General features: G+C 42.1%; 1 protein-coding gene and 1 long non-coding RNA gene across 5 annotated transcripts in view; one reads left to right on the plus strand and one right to left on the minus strand.

Annotated features, from left to right (window-relative positions):
• Nucleotides 1–21,760, plus strand: part of TTC7B (tetratricopeptide repeat domain 7B) — a 272,398-nt gene that overhangs the window by 26,188 nt on the left and 224,450 nt on the right. The window lies entirely within an intron of this gene.
• Nucleotides 178–2,070, minus strand: LOC114009581 (uncharacterized). Its single transcript, XR_003550974.1, has 2 exons — nt 1,936–2,070; nt 178–365 (listed from the first exon to the last, which is right to left on the minus strand). It is a non-coding gene; the product is annotated as an uncharacterized LOC114009581 (long non-coding RNA).

Consider the following 21,760-nt stretch of genomic DNA (forward strand, 5'->3'; position numbering starts at 1 on the left):
AAAAAAAAAAAAGCTTTGCTAACTCTTATAAATGTGATCAGACTATTTTGATCAATTACTGGCTTTCTCCAAATGTTTGCATTTTTAAAGAATTATTCTACAAAGTCCATTGAAAAGTCATAGCATTTTTCTACAAGCTGAGCACATCATCTAGAAAGTCCGCAAGTAAAAGGATGATTGTAGTAGTATAAATTAAATACCTCTAGACCCATTTCACCTCGGGCTACTCTCCAAGCCACTGACCCAGATATTCTTCCACCAAGTTCTCCAGGTTTTGGGGTTTTGGGAGATATAAATTCAACAAGCTCCACAATTATTCTCTGGAGAAGTTCTTTTCTTCTGTTCTCTGACAAAGAGAGTTGCCTCTGTAAATCAGGTTTTTAAAACATGTTAAGATGAAGGGAATGTAAAGGTCTATCTCTACGCAATAACATATACTTAAAACATATGCCTTTTAAAAGGTCTTGAAAGAAGTAACTAATTTTATTTTATACATATATTATTTAGGAAATAAAAAGGACATTGTAAAAACTTCAAACAATTTTACAAATTTTATGTTGAAAAATTGTTTAAGACCTATTTCTAATTCTCCATGACCTCTACTATCCTACAATTAAATGGAGGTAGTCACTTTTTCTGGCTCTGATGGATGAGCATGTGGTACAATGACTATCCTGCTTAGAAAAGCTGGGAAAACACACGCACACAGACACACTCTAGACATGCACCTGCTCCAATGGAATGGAAAGGTCCCAAGGTAACCAAAACTGGAGAAGCCAAGCTCCTGAGGGAAGAAACGAATTTAGGTGAAGGGAATATGCTGCATCTCTTTTCTCTTCAGGCATTTGGTAGTTACTAAGTGGCATGAGATGAGGCTGAGAAGCTAAGCACAAAATGGTATAACTAAAGTGCTAAAAAAAACGAAGAACTTTTTAGCAGAAACAGAGTTTTGGGAAGAAATCAGAATTCAGAGTCTTCCGAGGTAAGGAGCTCTTGCAAATACTGTAGGTTGGGATCTCTAAAGGGCTACACATGGTAAGCAAGAACAAATTCAAAACAGAATGAAATTTCGCCTTGAATCTAAATCGTCCACTGGATTAAAGTGATATGCCTTTATTCTGCCTGCCAGAAGAAACAGCAGTTGTTTATATTTTAAAGTTAAAACAAACAAACAGGGTTGGTCTTGTAGCTCAGTGATCAAGGGAGCTGGATCCCACATGGCCAACCACGGTTCGAGTCCCAGCCTCAGCGTGTGTGTGTCTGTGTGTGTGCCCAAACTCCTGACGGACGAGGGCCCTGACAAAGGGAAGAATGGAGGAAAAAGGATTGCAGCATGACTGCGCTCCACTCTGGGGTGCTTTCTCCCTCTCTGATTACTGCCTGTGCCACTTGGCAATAAAAAAACAAGTAAAACAAATGAAACTCCAAAAAGCCTACCCACATGTATAGCGTTAACATTTTCAGTATCAACAATGGGGTATAAAGTTAAAATTGAACTTTTCACCTTGGGCCTCCAGTTCTTCTCCTCAGAAGTCGTCACTGTTAATAAGTTCCTGTGCCTTATTTCAGGTATTTCCATACACAGATAAATGGAAGTGTATGTGTGGGTATATGTTTACATATGTACATAAGCAAGTTTATGTCATTACATTCAAGTCACAACTATTTTGATAAGACAATTCCCTTTTCATGTCATGTACTATAAGTAATGAGCGTTTTCATTCAACTTTGAGAATAAAAATGACTACTTAATCTAAAAAGCATATATTTAAATAAATCATAGACATTTTCGATGAACAAAAAGACCTTTAACATATTATACTTGCTTGTAAAATAATGCCTCTACTGTAAGAATGTCAATGGGTTAAAAAGTGATTACTCCTGATTTTATACAAAATTTCAAATACCTTCTCAAAAATGAACAGCATCACATACCTGCTTATTAAGCCCATTAATGGTTTCTCGAAGTACTTCTTCTTTAACCTTGGTTCTCCTAGAGATCACCTCTTCATGCTTACAAGAATATCGCCAAGTGACATCAACTACCTGAAACAAATTACAGGCAGTTACACAAATATTGAACATGATTACAATTGTCACTCCTATTTGCTAAATACATAGGATGTATGTAATCTTAAATGCAATGATTTAAAACATGATTTTTTGTTTAAAAATTTAAAACCTGTGAAATAAGTGAAAATATGCTTTTTATTAGTTTTCTAACAGGCACGCTTTCAAACACTGTTATAAAAAGAAAATTTTCATAAGATTAGTTTTTTAAGGTGTATCTATTAAGCTGATTCCACAATTTAACATATAGAAACTTTATCTATTTTTATTATATTAAGTTTATATTATAGAAAACTGATTTTTTTTGGGGGGGGGAGAGGTTTTCGCTATAGGATGCATGTACTCGCCAGAAAGACAGAGAGAGATGGAGAGATGGAAAGAGAGAAATCACTCCCACCCCAGGAGGATGGCTACACCACCATCGCTTCTCCTCCGTTCTCCTGGGATCTGGGCACGCATGCATACACACCTGGTGTGATTTTCAAGCCCCTGGATCCAGGACTGGAAATTGCAGTCGGCCACATGGGAGTCCAGAGATGTAACTGTTATGCCATCTGCTGCCCCCCTCTGATTGCTTTTTAAATTACAGATTTATGGAGCTATAATTCATGTACATTAAATATGTACAATATAACCTTTTAAACTATACCTTTTCGTGTGTTTTTATGGATGATAAAAATTTTCTGAAATTGTGGTAACTGTTTGTTCATCTCTGAAGATGCTCAAACACATGAAAAGGTATAGTTTAAAAGGTTCTATTGTGGGGCTGGCAGGTGGTGTGGTGATTAAAGGTGCTGGATTCCCACGTGGCCAACTACGGTTTGATTTCTGAACCTGGTGGCTTGCTTTCTCTCTCTCTCTCTCTCTCGTCAGATTAATAATGATAGCAATAAATAAAGTTAAGTAAAATAATTCTTTAAGAGGTAAAGGTTATATTGTATATGTTTAATGATAGGTAGATTATATCTCCTTAAATCTGTACTCATTAGCAGTCACTTTACATTTCTTGAACTCTCACGCCTGTCCTGATTCCCTAGTCAGCATTCTTCCTCTATAAATTTGCCTATTATAAAGATTTTATATAAACAGAATTATAAAATATTTGGTGTTTTATGTCTAGCTTCTTGTTTTTTTTTAATTAATTATTATTTATTCTTCTTCTTCAATTGACCAGAGAGACACAGAGAGAGAGATTGAGAAAGCAAGCTGCCAGGTCTGGGACTCGAACCATGGTCAGTCATGTGAGAGTCCAGCACCTTAACCACCATGCCACCTGCTTGCCCCTGTGTATTGTTTTATACTGCAGCCTGGCTGAATGCATTTATTAGCTCCAATGCATTTTTTTAATGAATTTTTTTGTAGAGTTTTCTGCATGTAAGATGATGTCATCTGTAAAACAAAGTTTTACTTCTTCCTTTCCAATTTGAGCGCCTTTGTTTCTTTTTGTTGCCTAGTTGCATCAGCTAGAACCTCTAGTACAATATTGAAATGAGTGACCAGAGCAGACATCCATGTTTTAGAGACAAGTTCTCAGTCTCTCACCAGTAAATACGATGTTTGTCAGCGGCGGGCTTTTCATGGGTAGACTTGACCCTCTTGAGCACACTCACTTCTACTTTTAGTTTGTTTCTGCCCCTGCAATGATGTCGCCATGAACATTTGCGCACAGGATTCTGTGTGTTTTAATCAATGACTATTAGGTACTGTCCAATGCTTATTCTCTTGAGATGTTCTTGGAAATTTTGTGCTTTGTCATTTTAATCTGGTGTGTTACATGTATTGATTTTCATTTATGACACCAACCTGGAATTTCTGGGTAACTCCCACATGGGGTCATGGTACATAATCCTTTTTTCTCTGCTGCTGAATACGGTGTGCTCATGTTTTGTTGAGGGTTTTTATATCTGTGTTTGTAATGGACACTGGTGGTTTTCTTGCGATGTCTTTGGTTTTAATACCAGTGTAATATTGGTGTCATGAAATGGATTGTGAAGTATTCCTTGGGACAGTTTGTGAAGGATTGATGTTAGTCCTTCTTTAAACATTTGGTAGAATTCACCAGCCAAAGCATCTGAGCCAGGGCTTTTCTTTGTGGAAGCTTTCTGATTACTCATCCAATCCCTTGTTACTCTCGTTCTATTAGGTTTTCGCGGCCTTTGGTAGCTCTCTCTATTCCCCTATAGAACACCTCTTCACTGGGGCTCAGAGCCTCTTGATCATGGCAGACAACCCTGGTCAGAAAGTTATCTTCTTTAGCTCGTTCCAGGATCGATGATTGTGAGTAGTAGTATTTATTCTGGTCTACAGTAATACTACTTAAAAAAAAAAATTAACTTTTTTTTAAGAGAGATTTTTGCTATAGGGTGCATATGCTAGCCAGAGAGACAAAAAAAAACAAAACAAGAAATCGCACCCCAGGGGAGATGGCCACACACAGTCCCTTTTCCTACATTCTCCTCTCAGGATTTTGGGCATGCACACACGTGCACCTGACATCAGTTTTAAGCCACCAAATCCAGGACTTGAACCATGGTCAACTATGTGGGAGTCCAGTGATGTAACCATAACCCCACCTGCTGGTCTCTAGAGTAATACTTTTGAGTAGCAGCTTATCCAGTGTTCTAAAGTACTATGGTTCATGTTCCCCAAAAGTTCATGTGTTGAGATTTGGTTGTGAAGGTATTAAAAGAAAACTAATACCTTCACGGTACTGAAAGGGTGTTGGGAGTGATTAAGTGATTGGAGTGGGGCCTACGATTGACTTCCAGTGAGTTTATAAGGAGCGGGAAGGAGACCAGAGCAGAGACGCTCATGAACGTAGCCACTCTGAGGTGCTCTTGCCCTGACGGATGTGACTGGGACTCTGCAAGAGGCCTGCCAGATATGGGCCTGGGCATTTGCCCTCCAAACCATGAGCTGAATAAGCCTCTTTTTTTTTTTTTTTAAAAAAAAAAAAAAGTAACCCAGTTTCAGGTGTTTTTTCTTTTATTAGCAATGGAATGAGCTAGAACCTAAAGCAAACCCAATACATGTGATAGTCAGGGGAAGCAGCACTTCCCATATTTGCAATTGATTGACAAAGCCAGGCTGGTGGACAAGTCCTAATTTTTTCCTGCCAAGAAGCTGCCAGGCATTGCCAAGTTTTAAGCAGGAGGAACGACTTAATTAAGTTTCTAAGCAAGAAAGATCTTTCTGGCATAGAGCGGAGGCTAGAGGAGAAGGAATGAAAGATTATGGAATGGAGACTGAGTGGGAGCCGGCCCTGGACCCTTCCTCCCCATTGTTCTACATGTCAGGGGGCCTGACTCCTGCGGACTGCGTCCAGCTGCCCACGGCAAGTGCCTATGCCTAGATCTGGCCAACAGGAGGCACTGGCAGGAAGGAGAGAGAAATCAGGGCGTTTCTCTCCCTCCTCCTCAGACAGCTCTTTCCTGACTACTGTGTCCTCAAGTTGTTCCTGCTCCTGTCAGATGGACCTCTCTGTGATTTTACCTCCCGTTAGGGAGCGTCTGCTGGGTTTCAGCTCCCACCCAGTGACACCCGCTTCTGGGCTCTTAAAATTCCACCTCTTTCCTCTGTCCTTTTCGGCCCTGGGGGCGCTGGTGGCTTCCTGCTGTTCTTGTGTGCAAAACCATCCTGCTTGTTCTCTCATCTCTTTCATCCCTTTTGCAGACAATTCCATACTTACATTCCCTTTATTTGAAAAGAGCAAGCCTGCTTCCTTTGTCCTCATGGATCCTGACAGGTATGATACCTCTGTTTTGCAAAAACCTAGATTCCAAGTACAAAGGGCTGAACCAGGGCAAGGCTGAGGAGTCACAGTCAGAAGGCAGTTGAAAGGGAAGCAGTAGGCCCTGGAGACAGCACTTGCCGTGGGGAGGTTGTTGAGGGAAGAAGCAAGATGACTGAGATTTTTAGCTCAGCTCCCTGGGCAGGTAATGATGAAAAAAAACAGCAGAGGAGCAGTAGCCCAGTTTTCTTGGAGGGCAGTAGGGGGAAGGTACTGAGTTGGAGTTGAACATGGTGAAGTCTCTGTATCCACAAGGCAGTGCTGTTTAGGAAACCATTGGCGGTTTGGAGCTTCAGCTTGGCCTAGGCTTCTAGGCTGTTGGTTTGCTGGTTTGATTCAGGAATGGTCTATGACCAAATGGTTATGATCAAACAGAGTGGCTGGATGGAGCTCACTGAGAGGCCCATAGAGAGTGAGGAGGGCAAGGACTGAGCCTGGAGCCCTGCCTAAAGGCAGAGTGGCAGCCAGGTTCGGGACTCAGGAGGAAGAGTGACATGGGTGACACCAAGCTCTCCTCCAAGGCGTACAGTGCCCAAAACACACAAGCACTTGTACATTCATGGCAGATATATATGCTCAGGGTGGAGCCTGCCAAATCGCTTGGTGGTTAAGGTGACCAGATCCCACATAGCCGACAGCATGGTTCAAGTCCCAGACCTGGCAACTTGAAAAACATGATGAGCACGTGTGCGTGTGTGCTCAAAATCCTGAGAGGAGAATGGAGGAGAAGATATTGTGGCATGGTTATTCTGCCCTTGGAGGTGCTTTCTCCCTTTCTCTCCCTTTCTCTTTCTTTGGTGAGCACATACACCCTATAGCAAATTATAAAAAAAATAAATCACAGGGTGACATTAAAATGTGATCAAGGTAGTAAGTAGACAGTGGCCTGGACACTTGTCAGGACAGGTCACTCAGAAGTTTAACTGTGCTATGGGAAAATCCATGCTGAAATATTCAAAAGTTGACCAGAAAAAAATACATCCTTTCTCAGCTTGCAGGACACTTAGTTTCCGATGAGTCCCTGCTAACCTTCGCCAGTCTGGACCTGGCCGTGCATTTCTGTAGACTCTGGAGGCTATGTTTCAGCCGGCTGGCCAGCCCCGTGCCCTGCTGTGTCCCATTCACGCTCTACTGCAGGCTGCCTGCCTGCCCACACCCCTGCCCACTCCCTACCTCTGCATGTCTGGCCCATCCAGCTTGGAGCTGTCCGCTTCCCTGTGCTGAGCCCACCCCATTGTTGTTCACAGACCTCTCCAGCTTTGATTGTCCACATCAGTTTCTCCTTCCTATGATTCCACCTCTATTTATAGTTAGTACCATCTAATTTGGCATCTGTTTTTGTTTAATTATTTCACATCTGCCACTTGCCTTGCTTTAACTAGATTGTATAATTAATTAATTCATTAAATCAGCAATATGTGAGTGCCTGCTCCAGGGTGGGTGCTGAGGCTGTGTCATGTTGAAGCCACCTGCCTCGTCTCCCTGCATTTGGAACAGTGCCTGCCACGCAGGGGTGCTTGTGATGGGGCTGTTCTTGAAACGTTTGGCCCTGGCGTCTAGGGATAGGAGGAAGATCATCCTACCCAAACAGTACACGAGTTGCTTAAGCAAACATGCAGGGTTGTCAGAGTACTGGGAAATCCTGCCTATTGTAGATGAGAATCGATTTTGCTTTGGGCCTGATAGAAGGCAATCTTGTCTCTAGCTCCTCGTCTACCCACGCTCACTCCAGGTTGGATCAGCTCCCAGGAGCTGTCTCCCACAGCCCTAGGAAGTCAGGGACTCTCTGAGCCTCCTGCATGCAGTTTTCTCCCCTGCCTGGGGTGCTACCTGCTGTATTTCTTGTCCTTTGGATTCGGGTCCTTCTAGGATCTCCTTGGGGCCCAGACTCCTGCTAAGCTGGCCACCTGTCCAGACCCTGTTATATAGTTTAAACTCAGGACTCTGACCCTTAGTGTAGTCCATGTTCTCTTAACACCCAGCCCTCGGCTTCCATCACTTCCAAACCATGTCTAGTGCTCATTTTCTTCCCCCAAATGTTCCTGACGCTTTGAGAATGAGAAAAGCATCCATATTTGGAAGGCTGGGAGCTCTCTCGTGGGCGGGAGTAGAGCACAGACTGTTCTGTGGAGAAAGAGGGTGTCAGTTTGTGTGTCTTCCGAGGGGGCTGGGAATGGCACTGGCGAGCAGGGGGCTAGGGTTGGCTGGGCTGGGCCTCCCTGTACCATGGGGGACCCATGAACTAGGCAGCAGCCTCTCAGGGCCGACAGAGGAATTAGGGTTTGATGAGTGCCTACTATGTGCCAGTTCTGGAATTAGAAGAGTAAATTATTAATAATAATCAAGCCATTAAAAACACTTCCAAACGCAGTTGTAAGCGTTTCCTAATTCTTACTAGCCTCCAGCCAGGCATGGATAGAGCCAGATACGGAGGGAGGCGGGTGGATCTCTGCTGAAGCTTGCGCTTCCTGGACAGGGGTGGGCGGCGGGCACATCGCACAGGTGTGTGGGAACCCCAGGTGTAGATTTGGGAACCCAAGCCCGAATAAAGGAGGCCAGGTGGGTTCGTGTGCTACAGGTGCGAGTTTGCATTTAGCAGCTCTCAGAGCTGGTGTGGACATTGCAGGAGGCCTGGGAAAACAGCTTTTGCCTGTAGGCGGGGACTGCACTCTGCCTTCTTCATTCAACAGCAGGGCACTTTGGTACTTGGGCACGTTCAAAATCGGAATCCACGGGAGGCCTCTAAGCTCTGCCCTGGGGCCAAGTCGCTAGCTGCTGCCCAGGGTCGTCCCGCCGCCTCTCTGCAGCCGCCGCCAGGGGTCGCGTGAGCACCGCACTGGCAGAGTCGCGCGCCCGGGCCGCGCACGCGCGGAGCCACCGGGCTCCTCCACCTGCTCCCCATCCCTGCTGTGGCCGCCCAGGGCAGATGTATGTAGCGGCCTCTCAGCGCTGCCTTAGCACTTGCAGTCCCCGGAATCTGATTCATTCTGTGCCTGCACTTGAGCTGAGTGAACTTGCCAGCTCTCCCTATTACACTTGAATTAGCGAGTCTCCTAAGGGACTCCGGAGCTTTCTGGGCTGAAACGCTGGACATCTGTGCCTTTCTGTGGGCATTCACACTCACTGGCCTCTCTGGCTGACGCTGGGCGGGGGGCTGACCGTGCGGGGTTATTCTCTAGGATAACGGCATTTAATTCACTGAAGCATCCAGGGCACGGGTCATTTAAAAAGAGCATGTAAGAGTTATGTATCTGGCAAGAGAGTGTTAGCAGGAGTCGTGCACCCTTTTTCTTCATACATAGCAAAGCCCCTGGTAATCAGAAGTCCAGAGAGGATTTTCCTGGAGTATTTCTTGGTGGATTCAGATCTTTAAGTGGCAGAATCTAACCTTAACCTTTACGGACTGGATATTTGCTAACAACCGTGACCTCCTAGGTGTCAACCCGGATCCACAGGCCGGACACGGACCCATCCACAGTACTTCATCCTGGTAGAACCCCAAACTCCCCAGTGGGTCAGGGACTGCGTGGTCCTACAGTGGACCTCTAGTGGCAGTCAGCACGTTGGATCAGTGCCAGGGTGGGCTTTCCTAGTGGCCCCATGTGACCTTGGGCAAGTCCTGAGCCCTCTCAGAGCTTGAATCTCCCCATCTGCAAACAGGACAGGAGAGAAGACAGGAACTCCAATTTCTTTCCTTCAGAAGCTGGTTTTCATTTTTTGAAGTTTTAAGATCCCTTTGGGTATAGTGAAAAAGAAGTTTTCTAGAAAAATCTCTGAGTGGAGTGAATGGAGTGGTGGTGGCAGACCTGAGGAGTCCTGGCTGAGTGCTTGTGTGTGGAACCCAGAAGATGTGGGAGTAGGGGCCACTGAGGGGGCACTGTGGGGTGGCCTGGGTGGAGACCTGCTGTGTAAGCCGTCTGCCAGCTGTTCCCCGGGAGGAGGTGATCTCCCAGTTCTCTTCCCATTCTAGATTTAACCATCTGCGAATGCTGGGAGGCTAGATGTCTCCTCGCTTGTGGCGGCTCATCTCAGGTTGCTAGTCAGAGCTTCCTGTTTATATTTAGACGTGTAAGAAGAGTAAGAGCCCTTTTATTGCCCTGACCCATATTCATGTTTAATGTTGTTTGTGCTAATAGGCTTCTCATCGGCTGTCTTTGGATGCAAGTTTGGGGGGCTGGAGCCTTGAAGTAAGGTGTCCTGAGGTGCTTAATTCTTAATTCCTCTTAGGCTGGGGTACTTTTAATTCTTCTGCAACATCATGTCTGCCTCAGCATTTTTTAAAGCATTATTTTATTTAACTTGATTTATTATTATTATTATTTTAATATTGAGAGAGAGAGAGAGAATGAGAAAGCAAGCCTCCAGGTCTGGGACTCAAACCACGGTCGGCCATGTGGGAGTCCAGCGCCCTTAACCACTGTGCCACCTGCCAGCCCCATCAGTCAGCATTTTTACATTGTTTTAAAAATGTCTTTCTCTTCCTTCCACTAGAGGAGGAATTTCTCAAGGGCAAGGGCACCTGTCACTAGCCCTGAGTTCCGCACGTGGTGTGTAGGGAGAATTTGTGGAATGAAGCAAGGGCAGGCACCGGCTGCTCTCGCTCCTTGCGGTAGTGCAGGTCCAGGGGCAGCACTGCGCACGGTAGTGAACCTCCCTTCTAGGGTGAGGAGTCCTCCCTTCCTAGGGAGGAAACCAGAGCTAAGACCAAGGCCACAGGCATTGTGTGTTACCACGGCCAAGGTCTCTGCTGTGTGTCAGCCTGTGTAATTGCTAGTGGTGGGAACGTGGGTGATTGCCGTTTTCTTCTTGATTTTTTCTGCATTTTTCAGCCGCCTCTCAGAAAACCCCCAGGAAAAGATTCATGTGGATAAGGAGAGTTCCTGTCTATCAAGTGCTCACTCGACACCAGGTGCTGAGCCAGCTCTCATAGTAATAGCAAGTGCTGTTATGCTCATTTGCTTGATGAGGAAACCGAGGCTCTCAGTTGTTAAGCCACTTGCTCCAAGTCACAGAGCTCATAAATGGAGCAGCAAGGGTTTGAATCCAGGTCTGCCTACCCAGAAGCCCGTGCATTTTCACTTCTTAATATTTTACCCAGCAGTTTGGCAGTTAAGTAGTAGGTGTGACTTTTAGAACAACGATTTAAAATAATATCACAAAACAGAGGATTTGCCAATTCTATTCCCAGGTCTATATCCAAGAGAATTGAAATGTGTGTCCATAAGGGTCGATATGTGAATGTTCATAATAGCATCCTTTATAATCTCCCCAAGGTGGAAACAGCCCCGATGAGTGGATAAAGAAATGTGAATTAAGAGAACAAAGGGAATTAAGATTTTTTAAGAGTTTTAAAATGTAACTTCATTATTATTATTATTTAATTTGAGAGAGAGCAAGAGAGCGAGAGAGTGAGAGAGCGAGAGAGGGAGAGAGAGAGAGAGAGAGAGAGAGAGAAAGCAAATGACCAGGTCTGGGACTTGAATTGCAGTTGGCCATGTGGGAGTCCAGTGCCCTTAACTACCATGCCACCTGCCAGCCTCAAGGGTATTGAGTTTCGGAATTAGTTAGAGGTGGTGGTTACATTATATTGTCAGTGTACTAAGTGCTGCTGAACTGTTAAGTTTAGAATGATAAATTATGTGAATTTCTCCTCATTTAAAAAAAGGGATGAAGTTCTGATACTTGCTACAGTAACTATGAACCTTGAAAACATGCTAGTCAAAAAAGCCAGTCACAAAATATCACAAACCGTCTGATTCCATTTATATGAAATGTCCAGAACAGGCAAATCTACAGAGACAGGAAGTAGATTGGTGGTTGCCGGGGGAAAGGGAGAGGGTGCTTGGGGGAGTAACTGCTAATGGGTATGGGCGTTCTTTTTGGGATGATAAAAATGTCCTAGAATTACCTAGTGGTAGTGGTTCCACAACGATGTGACTATTCTAAACCCATTATACACTGTAAAATGGGTGGATTTTATGGTATCTGAATAATATCTCAGTACAGCTGTTAGTTAAATATATAAAAAAACAATAGATGGATAACATTCTCCCACTGGGAGGATTCCAGCCTGTAGTTACCTTAAGGTAATAGTGATGTAAATAATCATTATCAGAGTTACTGTTTCCTGAGTGTCACTGTGTGCCAGGCACTGTTCTGAGCACTTAGCGTTCTTACCTACAGAGCCAGCTGTGGGTTAGAAAGCAGGGTCTGGCTTCAGAGCCCACATTCTTAGCCACTGCTTTACGCTGTTTTAGGTATAAAGAGCGAGGATAATGCAGAGCCTAAGAAGAACTCAGGGGGTTGGTGTTCTGTCTTTGCCACTTACTAGCAGCCTCTTGAGTGAGTGAGTCACTTACCAGCTCAGAGCCCCAGTTTCTCATCTTTAATGTGGGCCTCGCAACAAATCCTCCCTCACAGGGTTCTTTGAAGGTTGGATGAATTATATCAAACTCTGGGAACAGGGTTTGATAGCTAGCACTCAGTACACGTTATTGTTATTACTGTTACATGGTTACTAAATAGAGACTTAAAGAGCAAACTCTCATTTTGTGAGCATTTCAGGTTGAATTAGCATCTCGTTTGCTCATGGAGTTAAAGAGCTGGAAGGGACATCTCAAGATCATCTGCTCTAGCAAGTGAATGTCTAATCCAGGGCCTGGCATGCTCTTCTTTTATAAGGGCAGTGTGTGTGTGTGTGTGTGTGTGTGTGTGTGTGTGTGCATGTACATAACCTTCTGGGAAGGATATGCTGACTCAAGGGAAAACAGCAATTCACGAAAACATCCAGAAGGGACAAACCATGACACCTAACAGACCCTGGACTAACAGGGCCCTCCCAGCAGATCCCACCGCCCTACACCCAGTTCCACAGCATCTGGTGGTTTCCATTGGCATCTACTTCCTACTGCCCTACACAGGGGCTTGTCCTCCCACTGAGCCGAGAACATCTGACACTTGTGGGAGCCCCATTTTTCTAGAGGTGAGAACCCAAGACCTGCAATCTGGGGCTGCCTTTGCCAGGGCTTTGCTTTGTATATCTTGAATCTCTTTTTCTCTGTTTCTTTTCATCCTTGGAAATTGAAACCCCTGGAAATGGTCTTACTGCCTTTGAAGGCCATACCGTGAGACTGGCTTTATCAGGGACATGCTGTTATATTGTATTAAGGCTTTTCTGGTACCTCCAGCTATACACTGTGCTGCAGGTCATGTTACAGCAAAGCATCAGGGTGTGCCCGTCCTGGGCCAGGCTTCCAGAGATGTGGTTAGGGTAAACACAATGCCTAGTCTTGTAGTACATAGTTGGTGTCATTATATTGCACAGCCTTTTATTGCATTACATAACTTCGTAACAGATTAATTGCTTGTTCATTTCTATGCTGTAACAAAAACCCCCAAAATATTTGTTTTGGCTGTTCATCTTTTAGAGTCATTCTGCACAAAGTGGTGTCTCAGCCTTCATGGCACAGACAAGGAGCAGGGAGGCTGGCAATTCAGGAAATTCTTGGGATGATGCAGCTCTTGGTGGAGAGAAACCCAGTATGCGAAAGCCCTGCATTTGATTTCTGAGCCTTTGCAGCTTGAAGCTCATTTTAATTGTCATTGCTGTTACCAGACACTGAGTGTGCTGCTGTCAGCAGCTGGGTGAGATAAGATATTGAGAGTGCTTTGTAGACAGGGGTCAAACCTGGCTTTATCATTTCCTAGTTGTGGAGCCCAATCTTATCTATAAGGTGCTGTTAATACCTTCCTTGCAGGGTGACTGTAGGGATTAGAAATGGTGATGTTAAACCCCAGGTATAATAGTGGGTACTGGTAGGGTTTTGAGGGATCTCAAATTTAGACAGGCCTGAAGGAATATGGAATACTAACTTTTCAGTGATCATTGGATTTTCTGGCAACGCAACGTATAGCTTTCTGCCTCCTCAAAAAACATCCAGAAAATCTACAGGCCTTGGGGAAATAAAATGGAGAGATATACTGAAACCTTAGACTGGAAGGACAAAAACAGTAGACAGTCAGGTTAGTGAACTTTGTTCTCTAAGTCACACCTAAACAGAACCGTTCAGGGGGTCCTTACCTGCCGCTCGGCTGCCTGACACCCACTCCCAGAGTGCCCCCCTGTTCTCCTGGCCCTAGTGTGATGTTCCTCCCTGCACAGACCTAGCAATCTTACTGCCTTTCTTAGGACTACAGCTAGAGCGGGACGCCCTGCTGTTCACGATGGGCTGATGGGCTCCCTTTTGATTTCGATTTCTGACTCCTGCACAGACCTTGGGCAAGTCACTTAACTTCTCTGAGACTGTCTTTTTCTACCAGATTGGGAGGACGATAGTGCCAGCTGAACAGAACCACACAGACCAACACATGAAGAGCTTCAAAAGTAGTGAAGTGTAATCAAAATGACTTTGTCATCACTAATTCATTTAAAATGTGTTACCGCTCATAGAAAGGACTGGGAAGTGAGTCTATCTATAGGAATTCCCTCCTGTGGCAGGGAGATGAATGTGGTGACTACTCAGCATTCTTCTGATCACAGCATGGTCAGCTGCTTTTATCAGCCAAGCTTCAAAGCTGGCCTTGGTCAGGAAACACTTAATTTCCACTCTTTGTGTGTGGTTTTGATTTCGGAGATGCAGCACTTAGTGAGATATTCATTAGGCATTGCTCATACACGGCTATTTATTGAGTGTTTTTATTTGGTCATGCATTTCTCTAGAAAAAAGAAAATAACTGGAAACATTATCAATGACAGCCTTTCAGACCGACAAAGCATCATGTGACATCTTAATGGGGCCAATCTCTGCTTCTCGGACAGTGTTGATATGATCCCAGTCCAGAGGGTCTCTAAGCAGCTTTGACAGAGAACTAAATACTCTGAATCTGAGCTGCATAGGCATGAATTCATTGTGGTCAATCAGGACTCTGCTGTTGCTCTGATACGTGCCTAGTGCCACGTGGAGTGAATGCCGTAGTATTTGGGAGAAGGAAAGGAACAATGCTTGACTTAGTTAAAACCATAAAAGTCCCCAACCCAGGACTCATGGCTGGAAATCCACTTGCCATCCCAGACCTTGGGTGTCCATATAGCTGCCTGATTTGAACACGAATCCATAGAAAACACCACACTCTCCTTGTAGTGGAGGATTAAATCATACAGCTGGTTTGAATATTCTTCATAACATGTATGACCATGGATTGTAGCCCTAGATGACTGGTTTTTAGATATTTTAGAATCCAGTAAAATACGGATAGACAGTGTTGGAGTGGATTTGGCCTGTCTTTGATTCAGTAGCAGGCCTGGGGACCTTGATCACCTTCATGAGCATTAGTGGTCAGAGTCCAGCCTGCCTCAGTTTTTCCTGACACTTCGACATACTTTAGGGAGTTCGTTTTCTTTGTGTTAAATCCCTAATACCAGCTTGTACAACATTTGGTTGCTTCTCTCACATGTAAAGGGCAAATTATGAAACAATTTATTTCTTTTGTTCTTTTCCGGTAGTTTCAATTTTGTGTGAGTGAGTATGAAAAGCTCTTTTAGAAAGCTCCAATCAAGTACTTGTTTTTAAGTAGTTCACCAAATGGTGAGTTTATTCAGTTTATCTCATGCTCTCTTCTAAAGAAAAATGTCAGGAGGTTTTAACAGAATTTGCACTGGAGAGAGGCTACCTAGTGAATTTTTTTTTTTTTTTTTGCAATTGCATGAACAATTTGGGTTCTAAATGGAAAGAGAATAAATATTGAGTACCTAGGACTGGATGGACATTAGAACAATTACAGTAACTATATTCTTTATGTTCATTAAGTTTAACTACAGGCACAGCTGGGGTTGCACAGGCAGTGGGGTGACAGCACATTTATTGCCCAAAACCACTCAAGTGGAAATACAGAAGATCATCACCTTAGAGGAATAGAGAGGAAAAAAGCAAACTTTCAACCCCAAATCCACACAGTTGAAATCTCTCTCTAAAATAAATGCCAAACTTTTTTTTTTTTTTTTTTTTTTTTGGTTTGGCTATGTGCGATGAAAAGAAATCTGTAACTACAGAACTATAAGAAACATTAAAGAAATGAATTTAGGCAGAGGAAAAAGATACCAGAAGAAAATATAATTCTACACACAGGAACAAAGAATACTGGAAATCATAACCATGTAATTGATGAATATATGAGTTTTTTGTAGATTTAAATGTCTTTAAAAGATAATTTGCTACTTAAATACATAATAATCACGTAGGCTAGGGTTTATAGTCTGTGTAAAAGTAAAATGTATATAATAAGAGAATAGAACCAGGAAAGGGAGAAATGGGAATGTGCAATTATAAAAGTCATACCATATGCCAAGTCACACATCATTTGAAATAGATTATGACACGTTAAGCCCTAAAGCAAGCACTGACATAATAAAGCAAAAAGTTTCAGCTAATAAACCAACAAAATAAAAAGTAACAATACCTAATGTGGGCTGGCCCTGTAGCACAGTAGTTTAGGGAGCTGGAACTCACTTGGCTGACCATGATTTGAAACTCATTGCTACAGGCTTGAAAAACATGCCAGATATGTGTGCATATGTGCCCAAAATCCTGATAGAAAGGAGAAATGGAGGAAAAAAGATTGTGGCATGCCATGCTCCTTTAGGTATGGTTTATTTCTTTCTCCTCTTTCTCCACCAATTGCACACACCCACTGGCAATAATAAAAAAATAATATCTAATTAGTCAAATAGAAGACAGGAAAAGAAGAAAAAGGAAATGTAAAATGGGACAAATAAAAAACAAATAGCCAAATGGTAGATTTAAGCCTAACTATTATATAAAAAGTTGTATTAAATGTATATGGCTTAAAAACTTTAATTAATAAAGATTGTCAGCTTAGAAAATTAGCAAGACTCAACTACAAGTTGCCTACAAGAAACACACTTTAAAAACAGAATTGATTAAAAGAAAAATGATGAAAAATATAACAATCAATTGAAAGCCGGAGCAGCTCTATTGTTAGACATAGTTGGTTTCATAGTGAAGAGATCAGTCTATCAATTGGATATAGCAGTTTAAAAAAATGTATGTACCTAGTAATAGAACTTTAATATACAGAAATAAAAACTGATAAAACTTAAAAGAGAAATAAGAAAATGCACAGTCATGCTTGGATGCTGCAGCATTCCTGTTTTAATAAATTATAGACTGAGTAGACAAATGATTGGTAAATATACAGAAGCCTTGAAACAACACAGTCTACCAATTTGACCCAATTGACATACACACACACACACACACACACACACACACACACACACCCCTCGTTTTGTCTCACAGCAAGATACACATTTTTTTTTGAGAGATTTTTGTTACAGAGTGCATGTGCTCACTGGAGAGATAGTGAGAGACAGAGAGACAGAAAGTGAGAAATCACCCTCTAGAGGGGAAAGCCATGCCACAATCCTTTCTCCTCCATTTTCCTCTTGGGATTTTGGGCATGCATGCACAAGTGCCTGGTGCAAGTTTCAAGCCTCTGGGTTTGAGACTCAAATCATGGTCAGTCATGTGGCAGTCCAGTGATGTAACCATTACTCCATCTGCTGATGCCAGAGTACACATTCTTTTTAAGTGTGACATTTATTAAACTTGACCATATTTGGGGCCAGAAACAGTTTCAATAACATTAGAAAAGATCAAACAGGTTTTCTGATCTGTGTCCTAGTCTCCTACGACCACTCTTAGGTCATTAGTTCACTAGAAGACTTCCCTAATTCAGAGAATCTGTTATACTCATGGTTAGAGTTTATTACAGCAAAAGGATACCACTAAAGGCAAAGGACACTTAGAATAGAGTTCAGGAGAGATCAGACTCAAGCTTTTAGTTGTCTCCTCCCAGAGGGGTCCTATGAACTGTGCTAATTCTCCTAGCAGTGATGTGTGACAACATGTATGGAGTATTGCCAATCAAGGAAGCTCACCCAGGCTACGCTGGTGTCCAGGCCTTTTAATGGGGATCAGTAACATGGGCACGGTGCACCATGTGACTGACCTTAATATAGTTCTAGTGCTCTAGCGTAATCACATTGTTAGTATAAAGTATATATCTGGTATGGCCCAAGGCCCTGGATATGCAAAGGCACTTCTATGAGGTAGGTTATTTCAAGGGCCTAGAGATTATCTCCCAGAAACTAGTAAGGACCAGTTCTTTCTTTGCACTGGACAGCGGTTTAAATATCTTGAGCCTGCTGAGTCAAGCCTTTACTACACAGACCATGTTTGGAATTAATTTAGTAATCAATAACAGAAAGATCTTTAGAAGATGACCAAATCTTGGAAACTAACATATTCTAAAGAAGAAATGAAAAGTTAAATTAGAGAATAATGTGAACTGAATGAAAAATTGAAAACATCTTATCAAAATTTGTGAGATGCTGCTAAAGAAGTACTTTGGGAGAAATTTATAACACTAAATGCTTATATTAGGGAAGAAAAAAGGTCTCAGACTGATACTTGAGCTTCTACCATAAGGAACTAGAGTAGGCAATGTGAATTAAACTCAGCCTATTTGGAGCAAAGGATATAATAAAAATCAGAGTGGAAATAAAGTAGAAAACTGAAGAAGAATTGAGGAAAAATAAATTAAAATGAAATTAAAAGATATTTATGAATAATGTTTAATAAAACTGATAAAATTCCAGCCTGACTGATCAGGATAAAAGAAGGTACAAATTGACGATGTCAGTAATGAGAAAGGTGCTCTGTACTAGAGATTTACATATTAAAGGATTATGGGATATTACAAACACTTCTATTCCAAACGGAACACTTCAGAAGAAATAGACAAACCACTTGAAATATAAGCTACCAAAGTTCTCTTGAGAAGAAAGAAATAATCAAATAACCCTATTTCAAAGAAATTTGATTTATAGTTAAAAAGCTTCCCACAGAGAATTCCAGGTCGAGATGGCTTCACTGGTGAATTTTATCAAACATTTAGGGACAAAATAATGTAAATCGTACATAAAGTCTCCTAGAAAATGGAAGGAGAGGGAATATTTGTCTAGTAGTTTTATGATGTTAGCCTTTATCCTGTTACCAAAGCTAGACAGAGGAACAAGGAAATGATAGACAAATATTTCTTATGAACATAGGTGAAAAAAATCTAAGCCAAATTTTAACAAATCATATATAAAATATGAAAAAGGGTAATTAATCATGGCTAAATGGGGTTCATACCAGCAAAGGAAGTTTGGCTTAACATTTTAATCAGTATATTGGACCAGCAGTTAGTATAATGGCTATGTCTCTGGAATCCCATGTAGTTGACCGCGGCTTGAGTCCTGGACCCGGTGGCTTAAACTCACGCTGGGCACGTATGCGTGTGTGCCCACGATCCCAAGAGGAGAAAGGAGGAGAAGGGATTGCGGCATGGCCATCCCCCCTAGGGGGTGATTTCTCGCTTTCTGTCTCTCTGTCTCTGTCTTTCTGGCGAGCACACATACCCTATAGCAAAACCCTGTCAAAAAAAAAAAAAAAAATCAGTGTAATTCACTGCATTATAAAACTGGAAGTAAAAATGCCATAAGATTGATTGAATAGATATGGAAAAGGATTTGAGAAAATCCAACATATGTTCTTGATATAAACTTAGCAAATCAATATAAAAGGGATCCTTCTAAGCCTGATAAAGGGAGCCTATGAAAAACTTAGAGTTTACATCAAACTTAACAATGAAAGACTGAATACTTTCTTTCTAAGACCAGGAATATGATAAGGATATCTGCTCTATCCATTTCTATTCAACATTATGTTGGAGAGTCTTAACAGTGTAATAAGGCAATAAATAGAAATAAAAGGCATCCAGATTGTAAAAGAAGTAGGGATCTGCAGATAGCATAATGATTACATCGCTGGACTTCCACATGGCTGACCACAGTTCAAATCTTGGACCTGGCAGTTTGAAACTTACTCTGGGTGTGTGCGTGTGCATGCCCTGAGAAGAGTATAGGGGAGAAGGGATCATAGTGTGGCTATCCCTCCTGGGAGGTGATTTCTTGCTTTCTGTCTCTCTCTGGTGAGCGTACATGCTCTATAGCAAAAATCTTTCCAATAAAAAAAGAAAAAAGAGAAAAGGAATAAGTAAACTGCCTTTACTTGCCAACAACATAATTGTCTATGTAGAAATTATGATCGTATCTACAAAAATAGTTACAGAACCAGTAAGTGAATTTAGCAAGGTTATAGAATATACATAGGTAGATATTCAAAAATATATTGTATTTCTATATACTAGCAATGAACAATAGGAAATTAGAATGAAAACAGATCCTTTACAATAGCACAATAAATATAAATTTATTTGAGAGTAAATCTGAGAAAAGATTTTACAAGGCTTGTACACCAAAAACTATAAGCCATTGCTGAGAGATGTTACATACATGAAGAGACATATTGTGTTCATGGGTTGGAAAATTCAATATTGTTAAGATATCAGCTCTCCCCAAATTAATAAAAAAAATTCAACAAAATTTCAATAAAAAAATTCCAGCTGACTTTTTTTTTTTTTTTTTTTTTGTAAAGACTGATAAACACATTTTATGTGGAAATGCAAAAGACTGGGAGTAGCCAAAAGAAAAATAAAAACAAAAGTGGAGGACTAACACTGTATTCAGAACTTGTAAAAACACAGTAATCAGGACAGGGTGATATTGGTATAAATACAGATATAGAGACCTTCATAGCAGAATAGTGAGTCCAGAAATAGACCCACACATTTAGATTTACATCCATCTGATTTTTCACAAAGGTGCAAAGGCAATCCAGTGGAGAAAGAAAAATCTTCATTCAATGAATGGAACTGGAACGATTGGATGTGTACTCGCAAAGAAGTAAATTTCAATTCATACCTTCAACACGTACACTAATTATGTCGAAATGTATTATAGACCTAGGTTATAAAACCTAAAACTGTAATGGTTTGAGAATAACGCATAGGATAAAACCTTCGTGTTTCAGTTTGGGATTAGGTAAAGATTCCTTAGATGTGGAAAGCAATCTGCAAAAGATAAATTGGACTTTATTGAAATTTAAAATTTCTGATCTTCAAAAGACATGTTAAGAACATTTAAAAAAACAAATCATAGGGACTAGCAGGTGACATGGAGGTTGAGGCGTCGGACTCCCATATGGCCAACCGCAGTTAGAGTCCCGGACCTGGTGGCTTGTTTTCTCACTTTATCCGTCTCTGGTGAGCACACGTGCTCTTGTAGCAAAACATTAAGAAATAATAATAATTAAAATAAAATAAATAATTCTTTTAAAATGACAAATAATAGACGGAGAGAAAACATTTGCAAATCATATGTCTGAGGACTTGTATCCAGAATATAAAAGGAGCTCTCAACACTTAATTAAAAAGATTACTAGCAAAGATGGCAGTGGGCGTGGTGAGTTGTGGGGTTGCGGCTGCAGAGCTCGGCTTGCGTGAGATTCTCATCCACTTACGCCAGTGCTCGCCAGGCAGCCAGGGCTTGAGGGACTTCACTGAGAAACGCTATGTAGTGCTGAAAAAGGTGAACCCCAACCTGCCTACCCTGATCCACGAATGCTCTGATGTGCAGCCCAAACTCCGGGCTCGCTACTGGCGTGCATGCTCCCAGAGATAGAAAACGAAAGTGAAAAACCACATCACCATCACCCCACTCTGGGGGTGGGGGACACGCCACTATCCACCCTCTTCTATTCTCCTCCAGGGATTTTTGGACACAAATGCACACGTGCTGGCATTTGGCCAAGAGAAGAACATCACTTTGCACAACCTCAGTGCTGATCAGGTAGCAGGTGGAGAATGTGCTAAGTGGCAAAGCCTGAAGCCTAAATGGAGGGGTAAGAGCACAACCCCAGAACCTGGGCTCTGCTAAAT

This window comes from Tupaia chinensis, unplaced genomic scaffold, assembly GCF_000334495.1.
Source record: "Tupaia chinensis unplaced genomic scaffold, TupChi_1.0 Scaffold000568_1, whole genome shotgun sequence".
Taxonomy (NCBI): domain Eukaryota; kingdom Metazoa; phylum Chordata; class Mammalia; order Scandentia; family Tupaiidae; genus Tupaia; species Tupaia belangeri.